This window comes from Muscardinus avellanarius (assembly GCF_963383645.1).
Source record: "Muscardinus avellanarius genome assembly, chromosome: 6".
NCBI lineage: Eukaryota > Metazoa > Chordata > Mammalia > Rodentia > Gliridae > Muscardinus > Muscardinus avellanarius.
Window position 1 is genome coordinate 40470492 of NC_137791.1, and position 12363 is coordinate 40482854.

A 12363-nucleotide genomic window follows, 5' to 3' on the forward strand; every position below is an offset into this window, starting at 1 on the left:
ATAAGACAAGGAACACACACAGCTTGTGTCTTTTTAAAATGGAGGTGGAGACAGGAGGATCGTGCAGGTTCAAAGGCAGCCTCACTGGCTTAAGAGACCCTCTTTCCAAACAAAAATATAAAATAGATCTGGGAGTGTAGCCTGGAGAAGGGTTTCCAGGAACCCCAGTACCACCAAAAAAAAAAAAAAAAGTCAGCTTTATTAATCAAAAAGCAAAAGGAAGTAATCGCCACACAATGTTTTATTCTATCCCTGGCAGATTTTGGTCAAATGGGAAGTCAAAGCACATTTCATTAATTTCACACAAATTTTTAAGCTTACAGTCACACAGTTCACCCAGCATCAGTTCAAAGTCCAAACTGAAAGCGAAGTCTGTGAAGCAGAGGGTTCTGGCTGTTGCTAGTGTCCTCATCGTTCTTGTCAGGCTGCTTCAGGTGAGTGACTTGCGGGTCCTCAGAGCTCCTAGACTGAGGCACAGGCCAGAGGAGCTGGCATCTCCTCAGGGGCAGGGGGCCAAGGTACCAGACTATCATTAGTCACTTCAGGCCTACCCCTTTGGATGACAGGGCTCAATGGAGTTGAGGCGGTCGTGGTGCTGTGGCAATTGCTTGCCTAACTTGCATTTAGATGGCCTTAGGTCCTTCTTTAAATAGGGTCTGCTGATGGATACCTAGGTTGGTTCAAGATTTTGGCTATTGCAAATTGTGCTGCTATGAATATAGGTATGCATGTTACTGTAGTTCTCTGATTTTAACCCTTTGGAAAGATACCCAGATGTGGTATAGCTGGATCCATTCCCAGTTTTCTAAGGAATCTTCACACTGATTTCCATAGTGGCTGAACTAGTTTGCACTCCCACCAGCAGTGTAAAAGAGTTTCTATTTCTCCACATCCTTGCCAGCATTTGTTGTTATTTGACTTCTTCCTAGGTCTCCATCAACAGATGAATGGATTGAAAAATTATGGGAAATATATACAATGGAATTCTACTCAGCAATAAAGAAGAACAAAATTATATCATTCCCAAGAAAATGGAAATATCTGGAGATCATTATGTTAAGTGACATTAGCTAAGCACAGAAAGAGAAGGGACATATGTTTTCTCTACTATGCTCAAGTTAGGGAGTATTAGGGATACCAGAAGGACTCCAGATAATGGAGGGGAAACCTCAGCAAAGCCAGAAAGAAAGGATAGAGGAGGAAGAAGTCTGAGGTTAATTAATGGAAAAGCTACACTTGAAAATGTTTAAACATGTGAATATAATATTGTTAACCTGGACACTCAATATTGGGAGGGAGGACAAGGGGAAGTGTGGGGGAGGGGCACCAATACTGTGTGAATATGTGCCATTGTCAACACGATCCACATTATGATGTGAGACTATAGTGCACCAATAAACAAACAAACATACAAACAACAAACAGGGTCTTTCTGTATAGTCATGGCTAGATTATTTACCTTTCCTCTGATTAGTAATGGGTTTCGTGGGTTGCTTTCTTTCTTCCAATGGCCACTTACACTTTAATAATAATGTTTAAAACTATCTTATGATCTATCCCATAATATTTGTTTACAACTTTAATGTTTATTTACAACTGCCCTAAACCTCATTCCATTCTATTCTATAGTATTTGTTTACAACTATGTAATATTTCACAGCACAGCCAATCAAAAGGACACTATTAATCATACTTACTATTAATAAGACTTCATCATTCATAACAGGGAAGCAAAGAAATCAGGAGAGAAGTGGTGAAAAGCAAGGTCAAGAGGAAGAGTTTCTTTTTTAAGTTAGGGTAAATGATTTTATAAGTATGAGAATAATTCAGTTGAGAGTAAAAAAATTATGACTCAAGATAAAAATTGAAGGAATGGCGTCACTAATGGGCCCTCTAGTTCCTAAGTACCAGGATTGGTTTCTGACAGTAGCACTGGCTGATTCAGCAGTGGTAAGGAGAGCAGAGGTGCTTGCTAATGCAGGCATGTGAGGTAGATGTGAGGGTGGGAGTATGTGAAAGTTGCTTCCTTATTGTGTCAATTTTTATTTTTTGTAAAATGTGGAGCAAATTTATCAGCTGAGTATAATGGTAAAAGAAGAGGTGCTCAGAACTTGAGTAGAGAAAAGAAGGTATAAACTGGCTGTCAAGTGAGTGGGAAGAATGTATGGACTAGACATAAAGTGTGGAATAATGGACCTGCTTGAAGTCTGGCATGTATGTGAAGCAAGATCAGTTACTCTCATTTGTGTTTTTCTCCCCCATGTTTTAGCTGCAATGGGACAGGCTTAAAGTAGGCAGAAAATTAGATTTAAATAGTATTCTGGTTTTGCTTAGCAAGACCAACTAACTGTAAAGGAAGAAGACAATAACTATTGATAATAAAATTTAAGTTGATAAAAAAGAAAGAAAGGCAGGAGGAAGAGCAAAAAGATAGCAGAAAGCTGAGCATGGTGGCACTTTCCAGTCATTCTAGTACTTGGGAGGCTAAAACAACATGATCATAGATTTGAGGCCAGCCTCAGTAACCTAGCAAAGTTCCCAGAGACTTAGTTAAGCCTTGTTTCAAAATAAAAAAAACAATATATAAAATAAGTTTAGAGGTACAGCTTGGAGTTACAATGCCCCATATTCAATCCCTAAAACACACACACACACACACACACACACACACACACACGCACACACACACACACACACACACACACACACACACACCCCAAAAAAGTACAGAGAGAATGAGATACAATGTTAGAGGGTGAGACACATAAACTAGGGAGAGAGATGCCATTGATCATTATGACAAGGTCTGGGGTAATGACCATGGAGCAAGTGGCTACATTACATTAGGCAGAGAAATGAAGATTCCCGAGCTTTTGATGACTATCACAGTCAGGAGTTACGAGGGATATAATCTATGACAGAGATTCACAACAAGCCTTTTAGGCATAAAATAGTATTGGAAAATGGTCTGAAAGCATTGATAAGGAGCAGGGAGGACATGTTCTCTGCTTCTGGGAGTGGTGGTGTAAGAAGGATGGAAGACGAGACACACTCCTCCACAGACGAAGCAGAGGTGGCACTTTCCTCAGGGAGAGCCAGGCATCTCTTAAGCAAGAAAGGGAAGAGAGCATTCAGATATCAATGGAGAAACATAGGGGATGTTGCTAATGTTGACAGAGTTTCTGAGGAGAGTAGGAGGATTTCAGAACTTGGGGAGGGGTGGGAGAAAGGAACAGAAAAGGTTCAGTCTGTAGTAAGATGGAAGCAGCTCAGTTTAGGAGTCTGGGGGGTGGATATATGGTGAGAAAGAGGGTGTGATGACGGGCTCCAGGTGCCTCCCAGGATAGAGGTGGCTCTGGTGGAGGGCTGGGCTCTCTCAGGTTTGCACTGCCAGTAACCAGTGGGGCCCTATTAAATACCAGCTCCAAAGTCAGTGACCGTTCCTCTGCACCTCCTCTCTTTCTCCTCTACTTTCTCTTTCTCCTTATCCTTCTCCTTCTCCTCACACATTTACTCTCCTCTTCTCTTTTTCTTTCTCTTATCCCCTCTTTTTCATTTCTTCCTTTTCTTTCCTTTCTTCTGTGGCACTTGGGATTGAACCCAAGAGTGCTCTACCTCTGCAGTACAACTCTCAGCCCTATTTTTAATGTTGAGACAGAGTCTTGCTAAGTTACTGTGCTACACTTGAACTGTGGTCTTCCTGTCTCAGCCTCCTAAGTACTGGAAGGTATTGGGATCACAGGCATGGGCCACCATGCCGAGCATCTACCTCTCCCTCCACACTTTTCCCCCCGGCACTGAGGATTTAACCCAAAAGCATTTTACCTCCAAACTACACCTGCAGCCCTTTCTATTTTGAAACAGTCTCCCTAAGTCACTGAGTGTCTCAATAAATAGCTGAGGGTGGCATCAAACCTGTGATCTTCTTATCTCAGCCTCTCAAGTACTAGGTTTACAGGCATGAGCCACAGCACCTGGATACTCTACATCTTTTTTTTTTTTCAAGGTGATGTCCAAAGTGGCATAGTGGCATAGTACCAGCAGAGAACTTTTTAGGAATGCAGAGTCTCGGGCCCAGCCCAGACCTTCTGAATTTGAATCTACTTTTGCCATGATCTCTAGGTGGTTTACGTGTTTGTGAGTCTGAGATGCACTACTCTACACTATGTATTTTCCAGTTTCTGAAAATTAATTTTTTGTGCGCACTTAATGGGATTCCATGGAATAAAAAAGAATTTTAGAGGGATGGTAGATTTCTGTACTTTTCAGAAATTTCCAAGATAAGTGTGTATAAAAATGGAAGGCAGATGAGTACAAGAAAGAAAAAAGAAAAAAAAAGGAGCCTGTCATATTTAGTTGTCTGGTTGATGGTGGATCCAGTAAAGTCTATTATTTTCCAAAGTTTCAGGGCTATATGCAAAGAAACCCCTGAGGCCTTTGAGTTTTAACTTTTCCTACTTGAATTCTGATGTTGCCATTGGTCTGATTTATAAGCAAACCAGAACTATCAGGACAAAAAAACAGGAGGGGTAAGATGAGTGTTTATTTTCTTCAGGTATTATTAACCTAAGCTCTGGTGCTTGTACCAAAGAAAGGAATTACTTGTATTTATTCTTATGGATAAATTGCTAGCAATAAATTATGAGAGGGGGAAAAACAACCATGAGGGGATAATTGACTGAAAAACAAATGTCAGTAAAGGTAAACAGAATGGATTCCACTAAACCTATTTGCAAAAATGTCAGAGGAGTTGAGTTGTTTTCCCTCACAATATTTGTGCTAGTACAAAGGGACTTCCATTTAATTAAATTTTTCCATAGAGACTAGGTATTTCACTAGATGTCACTTTGAGATTTTGCTAAAGGAAGGACTGCATTCTGTTGAAGTGATGCAAGGTTTTGTCCTCAGCAGGAGCATGAAGACCATTGACACCTCTCTTTCTGGACTCTTCCTGCCACCAAACCAGGGCCTTGGAAGCTGGGGCTAGTCCTGCTTTGGTCACTAGCCAGCTGTGTGACCTTGAGCAGGTCCCTTAAGACACCTAGCACTAGAGTGTTAGAGACACTCTTCTGCCCTCTGACATGTTCAACAGCCAGTTCATAAAGTCTTCCAGATTGAACAACCTCCATTTCTGTTGCATTGTGTGAGTCTGAGATGCACTACTCTACACTGTGTGTTTTCCAGTTTCTGAAAATTGGGGGTTCCATCCCCAGTAGTACAAAAATAAAATAAAATAAAACAAGGTAGTTTTTTTTTTATTTTTCTGGTGATCTATCTTTTAGGTGTAAGAAAATTGGAATAGACTTAGGTATGAAGAGTCCATTGTGAGTTATTGTTTATGAATAAAGCAATAAGAAAAATTTCCCAGTGAAGTAATCAAAGTGGTCCATGAATACATGGTCAGTGAAATTTAACAAGATGAAAATAAATTTTGAAAACTAATAAACTATACACAGGGCTAGAGTCATCAGTTAACTGCATACTATTCTGGAAAAAAAGAAATTTAAAGGAGTGCTTGTCCACATTTTTAGGTCTTAAGATTTTTTAAAACCCCTCAACATTTAATTTATTTGGCTTATTATGCAACTAGTCCTGACCTTTCTTGAGTTTGGTTCTGTTTCAAGTCTATTTAAGAAGGACAGACAAAAGAGTAAGCATGCTTTGTATTATTATTTTCTTCAGGACCTAAGATTCGGGGGACACTGCTAGATATAACTACTTTGTATTTTTTCTTAACATTGATTCAGATCATCATAGAACTAGAGAGAACACAAGCGCCCAGCTGTTTAAAATTATTATTGCTGTTTGTACTTCTATTGGTGCATTTTAATTACACAACTTGCTGAGGTACAGAGTGATAGAAATATACTTGCACACAATCCTTGGTGCATTTACCTCTGAATCTCACTTCCATCTTCCCTGTACATGTCCTGGGGTTGGCACTGGTAATTTCACATGTGTACATGACATTATTTAAGCTGTTACCTTCTGTACATCTCTATCCTCCTGCCTCTGTCTCCTAAAACCCCTCCACCACTCCATTGGAGTCTCTGCTATTCTATCTGAGGTCTCTTTTGCTTTTTAGTTTCTACTAGCTTCCGATATAAGAGAAAACATACAACTATTCTCTTTCTGAGACTGGAAAATTTGCCTAGGGTCCATGGAGAACAAGAGACAGGCCACAGTAGGATGAAGCAGGTTTCTTTATTCACCAGTGAGTGTCAGAGAGCCACACTGAGTCTGAGCCCTGAATGGCATCATCATACAGATTACATAGCCCCAGTGGGACAGGTTTTGATTGGATCAATAACAGGTAGGGATAGCAATACAAGGGCTCGGGCAGGTTTCATTTCTATTTCCTGAGCTAGATTTCCTGTATTAGCCTCCATATGGCCGGGACTAGGTGATGCCATCTTGGTCTCCACATGGCAGAGACCCAGTGGTGCCATTTTGGGCTCCATGTGGCACCATCCTAGGCTCCTGCCTCAAGTATTTTCAAGTTTCATCCATTTTCCTGCAAATGACACAATTTTGTTTTTCTTTATGGCTGAGTAAAATTCCATTGTGTGTATATACCACAATTTTGTGATCCATTTATCCTTTGATGAACACCTAGGCTGGTTCCATAATTTATTTATTATAAATAGTGATTAGATTTATGTGCTGATGTCAATAAAGAAGAACAAAATCTTGTCATTCCCAAGAAGATGGAAAGACCTGGAGAACATTATGTTAAGTGAGATCAGCCAAGCACAGAAAGAGAAAGGACATATGTTTTCTCTAATATGCCCAAACTAGGGACTATTAGGAATACCAGAAGGGCTCCAGATAATGGGGGGAAACCTCAGCAAAGCTAGAATGGAAGGGTAGGAGAAGAAGAAGGCTGAGGTTGATTAATGGAGGAGCTTCATTCGAATATGTGTAAAAATATGAGTGTAGCATGATCGATCTGGTCACTCATTGTTGGGAGGGGGGGAAAGGGAAAGTGGGGGTTGGGAGAATGCTAAGCACAGCCTGAATGTATGCTATTTTCAATATGATCCACATAAAAATAAAAAATTATTTTAGTGAAAAAAATTTATATGCTGATGTAATATATCAAAAATAAATTGAGGGGCTGGGCGTAGTGGCGCTCATTTGTAATCCCAACATTTGGAAGGCTGAGACAGAAGGGTCACAGTTCCTGGACAGCCTCAACTATTTAGTGAGGCCCTTTGCAATTCAGTGAGACCCTGTTTCAAAATAAAGAATAATAAGAAAATAAAAAAAAATAGGGCTGGGAATGTAGCTCAGAGGTAGAATGCCCCTGGGTTCCATCCCCAGTAGTACAAAAATAAAATAAAATAAAATAAAATAAAATAAAATAAAATAAGATAGTTTTTGTTTATTTTTCTGGTGATCTATCTTTTAGGTGTAAGAAAATGGGAATAGACTTGAGTATGAAGAGTCCATTGTGAGCTATTGTTTATGAATAAAGCAATAAGAAAAATTTCCCAGTGAAGTAATCAAAGTGGTCTTTTTTTGTTAAGTGTGAAATTTCTTTAGTTTGGAAATAAATTAGAACTCCAAATGAGCTCTGTAACAAGAATTTTCATGGTATGTCTATTCAGCTTCCAGGTCACATGAGTAATCAACAGGATTCATGGTATTCATAAAACAAGGAGATCAAGGGCTAAAGTTAAGACAAGAATATATCTGAACTGAGTTTTAAGGATTGCCAAAGGGTCTCCTAAAGTCCCTGTGAGCTGAATAATATTTATGCTGTAAATATATGATATTTGTACCTATGCTCATTTATTTACCAGATATATGAAAGAATGGCTCTCATTTAAAATCAGATTAACCACACAGGTAGCAAAGGAATGTATAAGCAAGTCTGGTAAATCCAGATCAGCCACGTCCACCTAGTTTTTTTTTCCTAAAGGTGACATATCATTTTATCTTCTACTGTCATGAGACATAGTAGACCATTGATTCTACTGGGTAATAAACAAACAAACAAAAAGTTCGCTCTTCGAGGATAGTGCATGTAGCTGGGAGAAATAACAGACTGCTTTGACCATGCAGCCAGAATGTCTGCAGTTTCTTGTTGTCTGTGTGATGCTTTCCTTTTATTCCTACAAGAACCCTTATCTGAGGTCAAGTCAAATTTTTCTGAAACTTAACTTCCTTCTGGGTAGATGCTACTTTTAGAAGGGAAAATAGTAAGAGTATTTATACCTCTAATTCTGACAATGGAGGTAGGAAGTACATCAGGAAGCTTAGAAATTAAAATAAACATCTGAAAATAAATTAATCTAGTGTTATCTAATTAGCTGGATGTTTTGCAGTCACTATTGTATTAAGAACTTTGTGCATATTTTCAGCTTTTTGTTCTGAGTGTGTTTCTCTCTTTATGGAGGCCCAACAGCTGGTCAGCCCTGGCCATTCACAAAGGTAACTATAAAGCACACATCATCTCACATACAGCCACAGGAAACTGATAAAAACATGAGAAACTCATCATCTGAATCTACTGTACGCTATCAGTATTTAGTAATCTACTTTTAGAAGCTAGATGTGTGAGGGTTCTTCAGAGAAACAGATCCAATAAAATGTGTATATAAATAAATCAATAAATATATTTATCTGGGTGTGGGTGGCACATGCCTGTAATCCCAATACTTGGGAGGCTGAGACAGGAGGATCAGAGGTTCAAGCAACTTGGTTAGCCTCAGAAATTTGGTTAGGCCCTCAGCCACTTAACGAGACCGTTTTTCAAAATAAAAAAATAAATAGGGCTGGGTGTGTTGTTCAGAGATAGAATGCCTCTGGATTTAATCCCTAGTACCACACAAAAATATTTTATATATCTATAACATAGATATTTAAAACATATATATGTTTCATACACATATATATATATTTATTTATTTTTTTTAATTAATTTATTTTTTAAATTGGTGCATTGTAGTCATATATCAATCACATTGGAGTACAAGACTTGAGAGGATATACAAGCACACATCATCCAATTAGCCCTCCTCCAGCCCCCGTCCCATTCCTTCCCCCTCCCTCCATCCCACACTTCTTTGGTGATTTACTTTGATACATTTGTTTATGTACCTCCTGCATTTTAAAGAGGCTCCGTCCTCCAGTATTACATACCTTCTGATTGATCACATTAGTTGCTTCACTATAGGGCCCTTTCTATAGCTCAACCTCTTCCTGTTGCCCTTTTCCTCCTAGTTATTGCTGATTAAGAGAAGCGTCTGATTTATATTTTCTGCGATATTTCTCTGTGCATGCTGCGTTGCAAGTACCAATCCCACTCTTGATGGTCCCAGTAGTGGCCTGGCTACTCAGTGGACTGATCCAGACCTCGCTGGCTCACGCAGCGGCCTTGCCTCATGGGAGGACCCAGTTCTGGTCTCGCTGGCCCCTGAAGCGGTCAAACCCCTAAGCTGGCTTTGGTCCCGACCTTGGAGGCCGCAGGAGTGAACTTGCCTCACGCCAGGCTCCGATGCTGGCCATTGGCCCCTGCACCGGTCTAACCCCTTGGCAGGATTCCAATCCCGGCCTCGGAGGCCCCAACACTGGTAATGCCTCACGGCAGGCTCCGATGCCGGCCTCACTGGCCCCAGCACCGGCCTAACCCCTTGACAGGCTCTTATCCTGGCCTCAGAGGCCCCAGTACCGGCCTTGCCTCACGGCAGGCTCCGATGCCGGCCTCACTGGCCCCAGCAGCGGCCTAACCCCTCGGCAGGCTCCGATCCCAGCCTCGGAGGCCCCAGCACTGGTCATGCCTCAAGGCAGGCTCCGATGGCGGCCTCGCTGGCCCCAGCACCGGCCTAGCCCCTTGGCAGGCTCTTATCCTGGCCTCGGAGGCCCCAGTACCGGCCTTGCCTCACGGCAGGCTCCGATGCCGGCCTCGCTGGCCCCAGCACCGGCCTAACCCCTCGGCATGCTCCGATCCCGGCCTCGGAGGCCCCAGGACTGGTCATGCCTCACGGCAGGCTCCGCTGCCGGCCTCGTTGGCCCCAGCACCGGCCTAACCTCTCGACAAGCTCTTATCCTGGCCTCGGAGGCCCCAGTACTGGCCTTGCCTCACGGCAGGCTCCGATGCCGGCCTCGCTGGCCCCAGCACCGGCCTAACCCCTCGGCAGGCTCTTATCCTGGCCTTGAGGCCCCAGTACCGGCCTTGCCTCAAGGCAGGCTCCGATGCCGGCCTCGCTGGCCCCAGCACCGGCCTAACCCCTCAGCAGGCTCTTATCCTGGCCTCGGAGGCCCCAGTACCGGCCTTGCCTCACGGCAGGCTCCGATGCCGGCCTCACTGGCCCCAGCACCGGCCTAACCCCTCGGCAGGCTCCGATCCCGGCCTCGGAGGCCCCAACACTGGTCATGCCTCACGGCAGGCTCCGCTGCCGGCCTCGTTGGCCCCAGCACCGGCCTAACCCCTCGGCAAGCTCTTATCCTGGCCTCGGAGGCCCCAGTACCGGCATTGCCTCACGGCAGGCTCCGATGCCGGCCTCGCTGGCCCCAGCAGCGGCCTAACCCCTCGGCAGGCTCCGATCCCGGCCTCGGAGGCCCCAGCACTGGTCATGCCTCAAGGCAGGCTCCGATGCCGGCCTCGCTGGCCCCAGCACCGGTCTAACCCCTTGGCAGGCTCTTATCCTGGCCTCGGAGGCCCCAGTACTGGCCTTGCCTCACGGCAGGCTCCGATGCCGGCCTCGCTGGCCCCAGCACCGGCCTAACCCCTCGGCATGCTCCGATCCCGGCCTCGGAGGCCCCAGCACTGGTCATGCCTCACGGCAGGCTCCGCTGCCAGCCTCGTTGGCCCCAGCACCGGCCTAACCCCTTGGCAAGCTCTTATCCTGGCCTCGGAGGCCCCAGTACCGGCCTTGCCTCACGGCAGGCTCCGATGCCGGCCTCGCTGGCCCCAGCACCGGCCTAACCCCTCAGCAGGCTCTTATCCTGGCCTAGAGGCCCCAGTACCGGCCTTGCCTCAAGGCAGGCTCCGATGCCGGCCTCACTGGCCCCAGCACTGGCCTAGCCCCTCGGCAGGCTCTTATCCTGGCCTCGGAGGCCCCAGTACCGGCCTTGCCTCACGGCAGGCTCCGATGCCGGCCTCGCTGGCCCCAGCACCGGCCTAACCCCTCAGCAGGCTCTTATCCTGGCCTAGAGGCCCCAGTACCGGCCTTGCCTCAAGGCAGGCTCCGATGCCGGCCTCGCTGGCCCCAGCACCGGCCTAACCCCTCAGCAGGCTCTTATCCTGGCCTCGGAGGCCCCAGCACCGGCCTAACCCCTCGGCAGGCTCTTGTCCCGGCCTCGGAGGCCCCAGCACTGGTCATGCCTCAAGGCAGGCTCCGATGCCGGCCTCGCTGGCCCCAGCAGCGGCCTAACCCCTCGGCAGGCTCCGATCCCGGCCTCGGAGGCCCCAGCACTGGTAATGTCTCACGGCAGGCTCCGATGCCGGCCTCACTGGCCCCAGCACCGGCCTAACCCCTCGGCAGGCTCTTGTCCTGGCCTCGGAGGCCCCAGTACCGGCCTTGCCTCAAGGCAGGCTCCGATGCCGGCCTCGCTGGCCCCAGCACCGGCCTAACCCCTCAGCAGGCTCTTATCCTGGCCTCGGAGGCCCCAGCACCGGCCTAACCCCTCGGCAGGCTCTTATCCTGGCCTCGGAGGCCCAAGTACCGGCCTTGCCTCATGGCAGGCTCTGATGCCAGCCTCGCTGGCCCCAGCACTGGCCTAACCCCTCAGCAGGCTCCGGTCCCATCCTCAGGGGCCCCAACACTGGCCTTGCCTCACGGCAGGCTCCGATGCCGGCCTCGCTGACCCCAGCACCGGCCTAACCCCTCAGCAAGTTCCGGACTCGACCTCGGAGGCCCTAGCACAATCCTTGCATCATGGCAGGCTCCAATGCCGGCCTCGCTGGCCCCAGCATCGGTCTAACCCCTCTGCAGGTTCCAATCCCGGCCACGGAGGCCTCAGTAGTGGCCCTGCCTCACAGCAAGCTCCGATGTCGGCCACTGGCCCCGGCGCCCGCCTAACCCCTCAGCAGGTTCCGATCACTGTCTCTGTGGTTAGTATTTCAAAGGTTCCAGTTGTAATGTATCAGATCTCTGCCTCCCCCGAATATTGGCCACTGGCATTGCCACTGCCTCCACCGTTTCAAATCCTTCCCAGGCTCTTTTTCCACTCTGAATGTTGTCCAGTGTTCCTAAGCATGCGTGATGGTAGCATTCGACATTTGGTGTAATTTCTCCAAAAAAATAAAGTTGGTAAGATCCGGTTTCTGCTTCTCCTGAATACAAGTCTCTACCACCATCGCGAAGAACTCTTTCAACACCGCATTTCTCCTTGGTCTCCGCTAAACTCTCTCCT